This window comes from Nyctereutes procyonoides, unplaced genomic scaffold, assembly GCF_905146905.1.
Source record: "Nyctereutes procyonoides isolate TBG_1078 unplaced genomic scaffold, NYPRO_anot_genome, whole genome shotgun sequence".
In the NCBI taxonomy this organism is placed as follows: domain Eukaryota; kingdom Metazoa; phylum Chordata; class Mammalia; order Carnivora; family Canidae; genus Nyctereutes; species Nyctereutes procyonoides.
In genome coordinates, this window is record NW_026575049.1 from 24727174 (window position 1) to 24739624 (window position 12451).

The following is a 12451-nucleotide window of genomic DNA, read 5'->3' on the forward strand; positions in this document are numbered from 1 at the left end:
GACCGGGGCCTCTCCTTTCCGGCCCCGGAGCCCCAGCGGCGGCGGGGGCGGGGGAGCGGGGGGCGGGGGGCGGGGGTTACGTAACGGGGGCGGGGCGGCGCGGGCAGCCAATGGGGCGGCCCTCCTAGCAAGGCCCGGCGGCGCCGCCCTCCCGCAGCCGCGCGGCCCACCCCCCACCCCCCACCCCCGCGCCCGCCAAGCCGCGGGGCCGGGGCGGGGGGCGCGGGCGCGGACGCGAGCGGACGGGGCGGGCTCCGAGCCGGGCTCCGGGCCCGCGCACCCCCTGCGCCCCCGCGGGCTGCGCGACGGCACCCTCCGGGCCGGGGCCCCGCCCCCTCCTGCGCCAAGGTCACCCGGGCCCGCGCCGCCCCTTCCCCGCCGCGCGCGTCGGCCTCCCCCGCTCCCCGGCGGCTCCCGCCTCCCTCCGCTCGCACTTACTTCATCCGGCCTGGCCTCGCTGTTATTTATATCCGCGTCTGGCTCCCCAGCAGACGGCTCTGACGGGAGGCGGCGGCGGGGCCGGCCTGGGGGCCCGCAGCACACGGTGTGTGGCAGGTGCCGGCCGCCGGGGGCCCCGGGGGGCCAGGGGGCTGAGGGAGCCCCTCGCCGAAGCCCCTGGCTTAGGGCCTGCTCGCCTCTCCCCCGGGAAGTGGAGGAAAGGCCGCAGGCAGCCACCACCCGAGGTCGCCCCCATTCCCTGCTCCGTGGCCCTGGCTCTGCCGCTTTGCCCCGGGTCAGGGATCATCTTGGGCTTCCGTGCTGCGCTCAGGAGGCCCCCAAAGGTGGATCGGGACCACCGGGCGGCTGCTTAACAGTGCTGATTCTGGGTTTCCACGCCAGGCCCCTCCGCGTGGGCCTTCTGGGGGTGAGGCCTGGGACTCAGCATTTGAAACAAGCTCCCTAGGGGAACTTGGGCTTTCTGAGGTTTGGGAGCTGTCTTGGGGTTGCTTTGGGGGGAGGGAGCAAGCAAGTGGCAGGAGGGTGGCAGGTTGGGACTGTCCCTACTTTGATTTGATGGACAGGGTTAAAAGACAGGGCAGAGGAGTGAGGGGCCTGCCGTGGGGCGGGAGGAGGTTAGATTGGGGTTTGTGGCCAGGGACTGCCTGAATTGTGGAGGTGGAGCAACACCCTTCACACAGGTAAAGCCCTTCAGTGCCTACTAAGGGGCCCAGTAGATCCCACCATTCTCCAGCAACCTTGCGAAGTGGGCCTTGTCCATCTTACAAAGCTCAGAGACGGGATGTGACCTGGACAAGGTACCTGGTGAGAAACAAGCAGGCTCAGGACCCAACTGGATTCCTTCATCCAAGCACTAGCTAGACACTGGCACAGAAAAGGGAATACAATACAGTTCCTGCCCTACAAGCATAGTGGGTCAGGAAGAAAGGTGGGCAGCACACACAGCAATCAATCCTGATCAGGTTGTGGTCTGATGAGCATTGACAGCTCAGAGCTGAACTGTGAAGGATGAACAGGAGTTCCCTAGGAAGACACAGGAGGGGGCATTCCAGGCAGCAGGAACAGTTTGTTCAACTGCTCAGACGCCTGAAATAGCAATCGCTGTAGGGATCTAGAAGCAGTTTGAGGCTGAGGCTTAGAGCCTGTCAAGTACGTGATGAGAGATGAGGCTGGATGTGCAGGGAAAGCCTTGACCAGGCAAGGCCTGACTTTGTCCCCAGTGCAAGGGGGTGGGAAGCCCAAAGAGGAGGGGTGAGGAGGGAGAGGGGGGAGGGGGAGGCCCAAAGAATGGGGTGCCCCAGCAGCAGAGGCGGCAGGGTCTCCTTTCCAGCCCTTCCCTGTCTCCTCCTCCTCACGACCTCACTTTCCCCCAGCCCCTACAGCCACCCTCCCTCCACCTCTCTATTAGCTCAAGATGGGGACTGCCTGGGGATACTGGACCCCATCCAGATGGGCATGATAGGTTGTCTATGAGGACTGGAGTAGGTGATTCTGTCTCCCTGGATCTCAGTTTCCTCATCTATAAAATGGGGACAGCTCAGGGATCCCTGGGTGGCGCAGCGGTTTGGCGCCTGCCTTTGGCCCAGGGTGCGATCCTGGAGACCCGGGATCGAATCCCATATTGGGCTCCCGGTGCATGGAGCCTGCTTCTCCCTCTGCCTGTGTCTCTGCCTCTCTCTCTCTCTCTCTGTGACTATCATAAATAAATAAATTAAAAAAAAAGATTAAAAAAAATGGGGACAGCTCTAATCTGTTCCTCCTAAGGGTCAGAGTGAGATGCAGAGGCAGGGGATGGTCAGGAGGAGCTGGTTTGTTCTGAACAATGTCCAGCACAGCGCTAGGCATTTGCTCATTTGGTGCCTCCCCCTGACCTCCATCCAAGAGAGACCTCTCCCCAAATGGTCCCCTGTCCCATGCACACCAGGCTTCAGGAACCACTACTTGAGAGCAAGCACTGCTGGCTTCAAGTTCCAGACCTGCCAAATCTCTCAAAGTTGGGGCCTCTGTTTTCTCAGATGCAAAATGGAATGTTCTCAAGTGCAGATCCCCAGCAGCCCCTCTTGTCCAGGACAAGCCAGGCGTGCTCTCCCCAAACACAGCAGAAAGGGCAAATCAGGACCCCCTCTGCCCCCCCCTTGCCACCCCCAGGCCCTGCCAAGGACATCCTGTGCCCTGGTGATGTCACAGGGCCCTGGAAGCTGGGGCTGGCTGGAGCTAACAGCACTCTGACGGGATTTATTTTTAAACTCTCAGGGCATGGTCAGCTCCCTGGCCCCTCCCCATCCCACCTCACCTCATCCCTGCTGTCTCCCACCTGCCAGCTGAGCTCCCAGGCCAGTCTTTGAAGGTTTTCTCTGCACACGGTCTGTTTCTGCACCCACCAGGCTGCTGAGGGGCAGTGGGGAGCCAGGTCATTGGCCCAGTGTCTCTGATCACCAAATCCAGACCTACTGAGGGAAACAGATGGGCCCCCGGAGGTGGACCCCAGCCTCCTGTGCCTCCTAAAGCCCAAAGAGGGCAAGGGATTTGCCCAGGGCCCCACAGCCAGGGCCAGGGATTATCAGATGGGCTCTGTAGACACCTAGAACCCCTGGCTGGGCTGTACAGCTATCACCAGAGCTTAAATTCTTTCTTTTTCTTTTTCTTTTTCTTTTTCTTTTTTTTCTTTTTTTTGCTGGCAGGCCTCAAGGCTTTCTTGGTGCTGTATAGCTCAAACAAGCTGCAGGAATAGACTGGGTGCTGGGGTAGCCCTTGACACCATAGCCCTTACCAACACCCCAAGCAGGGTGTGTGTCCATCACAAGTGTCACACACTTACCCTCTCAAGTGACTAGACTAAAGACCTGTCAGCACCTTTAGCTTAGAAATTTATCCTGATGAAACACCCCTTTTATCAGTTCCATATGTTGGCCTTCTGGGTGAGATTGTGGTTGAAAATGAGGTTCTACTGGAAAAATCCATTTGACAATGGCAGCCTTGACTCCTCTATCCTCACAGCTGCCCTGGGAGGCGGGGCAAGGCCAGAGGCTTCCTTCAGCAAATGAGGCTCAAAGGAGAAGAGTGATTTGCACAGTAACTGGAATCCAAGGTTCTTCTGTCCTCCAGTCCTCATGAGATGAGGTGGACCTACCTTGCCTAGCCCAGCCCAGCCTGGGGTCGGTGGTCTCAGATACCTCTGCAGCTCATAGCAAGTAGGGGGGATGGGACCTTAGAATATCTATGTCCTGGGGCACCCGGGTGGCTCAGTGGTTGAGCGTCTGCCTTTGGCTCAGGTCCTGATCCTGGGGTCCTGGAATCGAGTCCTGCATCAGGATCCCTGCAGGGAGCCTGCTTCTCCCTCTGCCTCTGTCTCTGCCTCTCTCTCTCTGTCTCATGAATAAATAAAATCTTAAAAATAAAGAATATCCATGTCTTGACTCTTCACTATAGTGCAACACAGACTCTAGACCCAGATAGACTTGGTTTAAAACCAAGCACCTGCCTTTGGCCCAGGGCGCGATCCTGGAGACCCAGGATCGAATCCCATGTCGGGCTCCCGGTGGATGGAGCCTGCTTCTCCCTCTGCCTGTGTCTCTGCCTCTCTCTCTCTCTCTCTGTGACTATCATAAATAAATTAAGAAAAATTAAAAAAAATAAAACCTGCCTATGGCATGTCTTAGCTGTATGATCTTGGGAAAGTGACTTCACCTCTCTGTGCCTTAGTTTCCTCCCCTGAAAAATGGGGATAATAATAGGATGCAATTCTCGTTGTGGGAAATACTGCTTTGAGAGACCACCTGAAAAGTGCTTAGTATAGGCTGGACACTTAGTGCTCAACCGATGGCAGATATTATTATTATTATTATTATTATTATTATTATTATTATTATATTATTACTATTACTATTCCTAAGCAAACAATCACTGAATTCTCACCTTGAAGCTGGACCTGGAAGGCTGGCTTCTTCGGACAGTATCTGGGGAGAGCTATGAGGAGTTGGGGGGGAGCTAGCTCAGCTGGTCTGGGAGAAAGAATAGTAGAGAAAACCTCTGGCTGAACTGGGGTGGGAACATGGGGAGAGGCCAGAACCAGCTCAGGAATCCGCAAAACCTCAGCAGCCCCTTTGTCTTCTGCCATTACTACCACCACCACCCTCATCTTCCTAGGAGGTCACTTGAGCAAAAAGAGCAAGAGCCAGGTGGCAAGGCAGATGGCTTATCACCAGGAGGGTAAGGAGTCAAGCAAGAGAGCTTGTGCACCCCCCTTCCCATACCCACACCCAAGTGTGTCTGCAGGAAGTCTGTCAGAGCTGGGTTTCATTCCCACTTACTGTGGGGTCTGAGCCAAGTCACCTCATTTCTCTGAGCCTCAATTTTCTCCTCTGTGAAATGGGCATAAAGATACCATAAAGTGAAGATGTAATGAACAGGTATGTAAAGCATCTGGCACACAGTGAGTGATTAATAATTCTATCTCTTGAGAAGGGAAAGAGCCAGGCTGACTCTTTGCATGAAGAAGTGGGGAGTGGGGAGAGGGGGCTAGGGACCAGAGCCCTCAGCCCCTTACCCACAGGAAGTCCACAGCCTCCGTGACTGGGTTGATGGGAGTGAGCATGACACTGTGATCTGAGGGAAGGAGGGTCTGGGGGGTCTGAATGAAGAACTCAAAAGAGGGGCGCCTGGGTGGCTCAGTCGGTTAAGTATCTGCCTTCAGCTCAGGTCATGATCTCAGGGTCCTGGGATGGAGCCTCACATTGGGCTCCCTGCTCAGTGGGGAGTCTGCTTCTCCCTCTCCCTCTGCCCCTCCCCCTGCTCATGCTCGCTCTCTCTCAAATGGATGAACTCTTAGAAAAAAAAAAAAGAATGCAAATCAGGCAGTACAGGTGCTGCTCTTGGGGAAAGACAGAGAGACAAGATCCAGCTACCAGGTGCCTGGGGGCTGGAACAGAAATGAGTTGTCCTGGTGCCCTGGTGTGGACACACATGGACACACTCACTGAAACACAGACATACAGGGACTCTGATACACACTCTCTCTCACTCGGACACACACACAAACACACACACACACACACACACACTTCAGGTCACAGGGCTCAAGGCAAGAAAAGCCCTAGAGACTTTGCCTGGTTGATACAGCAGGAGGCTAGTTTCCTGTTCACCTGCCTTTTCCCAGATGCACACACCCATTACTGGGGAGGCCCCCCTCAAAGCCTCTCAGCCTCATTCTGCTAGAGTGGCCCACCTTGGCTCCTTGAAGCAAGGTTTCAGCCCTTGCTCACGTCTTATCCTCTGATGACAGATGAGGAAGCCAAGGCTCAGAGACAGGACCAGTCTTGTCAGAAGCAGCTGGAGGACTAGAGGAGGCAAGATCCAAACAGAACTCCTCATCCCAGATACCTCACTCTGGCTGAGCCCTGGTCCCCACACCCCACCCCCGCAGGCCTACATGTCAGCTCCCCAGGAAGAGCCTAAACTGCAGGCCATGGAAGGCAGGCAGGCCTTCCCCTGCTTCTCTCCCTCCCTCCTTGGCCTCTGTGGATACCCCTGGACCACGTCCACCGGTAGCCACTGGAGGAAAGGCGCGGGGCGGGGGTGTGGGGGGGGACTCGGTGGGGGGGGACCGAGTCCGCGGGGGGCCCACAGCACCGCCTGGCACCAGACGGAGGTGGGGGGGGGGGCTTTGCTGACTGAACAACTCTGGAGGCTGGAGGAGAGGTCAAGGCCTAAGGATGTGTCTGCAGCGCCACCTGGTGGTGACACAGCACTCCTGCCGACACCCGGCCCTGTTCTGTCGCTGACCCTGTACATTAGGGGGACATTTAGTGAGCAGCTGGCATGTGCCAAGGATTAGGCAGGCCAGGCACGGAGAATGAGACCAGGCCGAGAAGATCTGGGGGACAGCACTCCAGCAGACAGGATAGCAAGTGTACTGGCTCTGAGATGGAGAGGCATTGGGCAGGAGGAGCCCAAGGGCCAAGTGGCTGGAGCCTGGTGCTGGGCGTAGAGGGGGAGGGGAAGGGGCAGGTTGAAGGCTGTGCTGAGTTTGGGTTTGTTTCTGAGAGTGATGGGAGCCACGGTATGTGGCAGACGGTAGCAAGGCTGCCGTGAGAAGGATAGACTGGGGAGTGAAAACACAGCAAATGGTGGGGCGATGCTGTCACTACCCAGGTAGGACACAGAAGCAACTCAGACACCAGAGGTGGCCATGGGATTCTAGAACTTATAGGGTCTGTGGACAGATTAGAATCAGGCTTTGGTTTGAGCACCTGAGGAATGGGGGGTCCTGTACTGTGAAGACTGGGGAGGAGCAGGTTTGGGGGAGACCAGGAGCCTCTGGGCAGGTTAAGGTGAAATACCTGTGGGACCTCCCGGCAGAGGTGCCAGGTAAGTGTCGGGAGCTTGGGGAGAGGATGGGGCTAGAGAGACGCAGTCGGGTTGCTGGGGGACAGATGGTACACGAGGCTGCTTGCTCCGTGCCAGGTGCTGTTCTCAGGATTTCATGTGTTTTAAGTCACTGGATCCTCACCTCAATGTGAGGGCAGCACTGGGCCGGGCTGGAGGCCTGCAGAAGAAGGTGTGGAATCATGCAAGGGGGCAGCTTGTCCACAACACAAAAGTGCTTTTTTTTTTTTTAAAGATTTTTATTTATTTATTTATTTATTCATGAGAGACACCAAGAGTGGCAGAGACACAGGCAGAGGGAGAAGCAGGCTCCATGCAGGGAGCCCGACGTGGGACTCGATCCCAGGTCTCCAGGATCTCACCCTGGGCTGAAGGCAGCATTAAACCACTGAGCCACTTAGGCTGCCCTAAGAGTGTTGTTGAAGCCTTCTTGGTGGAGGTGACCACTGACTGGGGCCTGGAGGGATGATTGGGAGTTGGTGAGGCTGAGAAGAGAGGGAAGTGAAGGCTGGGCTTGGCCTGGTGCTGTTACAGGGTGTGAACGTGAGTACTGAGATCCACACTTCTGATGCCCTTGGGCCTGGGGGGGAAAAACTGACATCCAGAGCAAGGAGGGCCCCAGTGAGTCCTTGGTGGGCTGGGCACTGGCTCCTGGCCCAGGACTCCATCCCAGCTTCCGGCGCCTCCACTTGCTCTGGTCACACCCCTCAGGCTCGCACTTGAGGCCTTGGCAAGGCTCCAGGGTGGGATGTCAAGGTGATTAGAACTCAGTCCAGCAGCTTCTCCAACAGAGCAATGGGGTTGGGGGTGTGGCCCAGCTCTGCCACAGACGTGCGTCAAAGGAGATCCAGACTCAGACCTCGGGAGGACCGCCTCGCTCTTCAGCCCTGAGTGGCCTGGCCCTGCTGACTTCCAGCCCCATCGCCTGCCTCTACCTACCTCACTCTCTGCCCTCCAGTCTGCTTTTCTAATGGTAGAATTGCAGGCATTGGCAAGCCTTTGAGGAATGTGGTTTGTGTGTGGGGTGGAGGAAAGGGGGGTGAGGCATCTACCAGGCAACCCTGATAAGTGGGCAGGATAAGGATTCTGATTCTGTGCACTGATTCTATGCACTCAGGGGTGCCTGAGTAGGATGGCTCAGTTGGTTAAGTGTCTGCCGTCAGCTTGGGTCATGATCTCAGGGTCCTGAGATCGAGCCTGCATCGGGCTCCCTCCTCAGCGAGGAGTTTGCTTCTTCCTCTCCCTCTGTGCTTTCTCTCTCTCAAATAAATAAATAAATAAAATCTTGAAGAAGGGGAAGGAAAAGAAGAAGGGGCTCAGAGAGGGATGAGGCTTGCAGAAGGGCACACAGCAAGTTGGAGATGGGCTTGGGATGAGGCTGGTTCCATGTGAGCCCAGCTTTTTGTGAACAGCTCATGGTCCAGGTAGTAGGAACAGCCAGTGCCCTCCCTGAGCGAGGAGGGGCCACCCAGCCTCAAAGTGATTTCTGGGAGATAGGAAACATGGATATGCAAGATGCCTTGGTCCAAATCTCATTTTGTTGTGTGACCTTAGGATGGCTCCTTTTCCTCTCTGGGCCTCTCTCCCATCCATTCCAGGAGGGCCTGGAGGTGATAACTTCTGAGGTCCATGTTGTCTAAGGCCTCTGACCCTGGCAGCCAGGAAGAAAGGACATGCTGTGAGGGAGGGAGAGAGACAGACACTGGTCCAGGGTTGGGTGAGGACCAAGGAAGAGGTTGAGGAGGGGGGAGAGGAGAAGCAGTATGGCCTCTTGGAAGTCACATCCCCTGTCTGACCCTCAGTGGACACATTTGCCCAGTGGGAGGTCACTGTGAGGGTCCCAGCCCAGGCTGTGGGACAGTTACCAGTTTTTTCCTCCTTCACGCCAGCTGCTGGGCCTGGCCTTGCTGCCGGCCAGGGTGGCTTGGATAGTCTGTGGGAAGATGTCCCACCAGGCCTTGGTCTGGCTGCCCTGGCTGGCTGACCCCTGCTGGCCCAGGGAAGTGGAAAAGGTGGGGGGTGTGGATGGGCCTTGGCAGCGCCAGCACCTGGGCTAGGAGATGACTGATATGACGGAAGAGCTTGGGCTTAGGAGCCAACCAGCTCTGCTACTTCATAGCTGTGAGATCTGGGCCGAGCAAGTCACCCAAGACTTCATTGGGCCTTGGTGTCCTCCTCTGTAAAATGGGACACACATCCTAGGTGCCATGAGGCTGAGATGCCAGGACAGCAGTGAGTAATGATGCCCCAGTTTGGGCTCAGAGGACTGGCTAAGATTCCTCCTTCCTCTGCTTTCTCTGCAGCCCACATGGGACCAGCTACATGGAGTCAGCCTGGAATCCAAGCAGGAGTGGATGCCCCCCACCCTAGCTTGGAGACACCTGCACCCTAGGAGCTGGAGGAGGCCAAGCGTGGGGTTGGGAGGGTTTGCTGAAGCAGCTGACATGAGCACGGGAAGGGCTGGCTGGGGGTTGGGGGCGGGGGCACCCACCTTCAAACCTGTTTCCGACTTCCTTTGCCACTCACCCCTATCTCTGGCGGGCAGCTTTCCCGGATTAGCAGCTGACGTCAGGAACTGCCAGCTGGGCTGGCCTGGCACAGCCTTGGGGAGGTGTGTGACGGCTGCCTGGTAGTTGGGTATAGTCAAGGAGGGAGGCACGTGTCCAGCTCTGGAAGTCCGTCCTCCAGAGAGGTAGGAGAGAGAGGTGCATTGTGTTGGCCACTCACACATGATCAGTGTAGCACATTCATCTTGTGCAGAGACAGAAATCACTCAAGGAGGTGGAGTAAGTTGCCCCAGGCCTCGCAGCTGGTCTGACCCTGACTGTGTCCCACACCACCCAGCTGCTAGGCCTGGAGGGGCTCATCTCCGTGTAGAACCTTCTACGCCATGACCTCAGTGCATAGCCAAGGGATCTACCCTCTCCCAGAGGCCTGTGAAGCTGGTGTCCCATAAAAAACCCCAGAAGCCTAGACAGGGTCAGTGACTTGCCCAAGATCACACCCTAAATTGGTGATGGGAGGCAAGGTCTGAACCCAGGGCTAACTCCAAACCCTATGTTCTTACCTGCCACAGCCTTGACAAAGATCTTGTAGCTTTGACATATTTTGAGCCCAAATGCCCTATGCTCCCATGGCTGCACAAAACTCTGTTTTGCATGGGAGCATTTGTATGCAGGGTAGAAAATGCAGTGGGCTGGAGATGCCTGGGTGGCTCAGTGGTTGAGCATTGCCTTCAGCTCAGGGTGTGATCCTGGGGTCCTGGGATCGAGTCCTGCATCAGGCTTCCTGCAGGGAACCTGCTTTTCCTTCTGCCTGTGTCTCTGCTTCTCTCTGTATCTCTCATGAATAAGTAAATAAAATCTTAAAAAAAAAAAAAAAAGAAAAAGAAAATGCAGTGGGTTCGAGTAGGTCACCTCCAGGGGAGAAACAGACCTCAGGTTGACAAATTTAAGGGAAGGAACCTTCTGGGTCCAGTTTAGTTATATTACCTCCTTGGACAATCAACTGTGCCCAGGGCTAGGGTCGGTAAACATGCAGCAGCCCCCTGCAGCCCCCGAGCTGGCTTAGGGGGTGGCACAGGGCCATTACAAAGCCTTTGCCTAATGTTTTGATCACCAGGCCAAAGGTCTGTTCAAGTTAGACCTGCTTTCCAGGGCTTCTTGGTGTCCTAGTCTCAACCTTGGTGACAAGGTTCCACTCACACTGGGTCCTCTCATCACCGCTCCCCTCGTGCCTCACCTCTGGCCAGATGGACGGGCCATGTCTGCCCTAGGGAACTGAGGCATGTGGACGGAGCTCACAAGCCACCCGGAGGACTCAGCTCTGAGCCCAACTCACGTGTGAGCCTTAAGGGCAAGTCACAGCCATTCACCTTCTGGTGTCTCCTTAAATGTCACCTGCAGACAGGTCTTCCCTGACCCCTCCACTAGTCTCCCTCCCAGTTCCCCCGTCTTTTCAGTCACATGACTGAGTACAAGCCATCATTCTCTATTTTTGTCTGTGGAATGTTTGTCTTTGCTAGCAGATTGTGAGGGCAGGAGGCACGGCTGGCACAGAATAGACATTTAATAAATATTTGCTGAGTGAAGTTTCTCTAAACTTTGATTTCCCCGACTGCACAATGGGGGTTAACATCACCCCCGACCTCTGAGAAGTGCAAATAAGATAACATCTCCAAGTACCCAGCCCAGGCCGAGGATACAGCAGGAATTCAAGATACTGGGAGCTGGAATGAGCGGCAGGCTGGGCCAGAAGGCCTGTGCACGCTGTGGGGAGACGGGAAGACCCAAGGGTGCAATTGGGTAAGACCAACTTGACCCCAGGGCCAAGAACAGTCCGCCTGCCTTTACTGTCCAGGGAATTTGAACTTGAGAACTTGAAACCCACTCTGGGTTGGAAGTTCAGCTCTGCTGCTGTTTTGGGGGGCATATCACTTTGCTTTCTGAGCCTATTTATTTGTAAAATAGTCTTAAACATTTTTTTACAAAAATCTTTAGGTAGGCTCCACACTCAAAGTAGGGCTCGAAGTCACAACCCCGAGATTAAGAATCATATGCTCCACTGACTGAGCCAGGCAGGTGCCCCGTAAAATGGCCATTTTTTCTTTTAAAGATTTTATTTATTTATTCAGAAAGAGAAAGGCAGAGACACAGGCAGAGGGAGGAGCAGGCTCCTTGCAGGGAGCCCGGTGTGGGACTCGATCCCAGGACTCCAGATCACACCCTGAGCCAAAGGTAAGCACTTAACCGCTGAGCCACCCAGGAATCCCTAAAATGGCCATTTTAAAAAGCCCACCTGGCCAGCCTGTCTCCAGACTCTACATGAGTGCTTTTCCCCTTTGAAACAAAATTAGGGATGGTTCCTGGTCCCTGAAGCCACAGTGACCCCAGGCACTTCATGGCCCTGAGCACTACGGGCTGCCACATGGGGAGGCAGGACCTGCAAACAGGCAGCTCGGGGCCGCAGGGGGCAGCAGGCACTGTCACTCTGCACCCAGAGGGAGCAGGGGGCAAAGAGTGAAGGCAGGGCGCTGCTGCAGGACCAGGTGAATTCGTTGCCGGCTCTGCCCAGGGGGTGTACCTTCTGCCCCCACACCCGATGAAAGCCCCCAGGGACCCGGGCCAGCCTTGAGCAAGGGGGCCTGGGGATGCTCACGCTGAGTGAACTGCCAGTGGCTGCCCCCTCGTATGTAATGTATCCTTTAATTGTGAGGTCCACCGTGGCCACAGACAGGAAACTCGGCCCATGGAGGAAAGGAACATCCCCGGAATTCCACCCTGGGACCCCACACCTAGTCCTGACACTTTTTCCTTTTTATATAATTGCCGTCAGGGGCTCCCTGCTTGGGAACTCTTCTCCCGAGCCATTCCCCATCTTTCTAGCATCTGTACCGCATTTTTCCTTGTCCCTACAGCTTCTGCTCTGGTATCTGTCCTTCCTCAACACACGGTGCGGTGAGCAGGCAGGTCACTCTCGGGGAAGGAAGAGGAAACGAGGGCACAGAGAGGTTAGGTGACTTGGCCCAGGGTACCCAGCCGGTGGCGCAGGGGTGCCTGTGATGTCCCTCGGGCTCCTAGGCCACAACACACACGGACAGGGGAGGAGG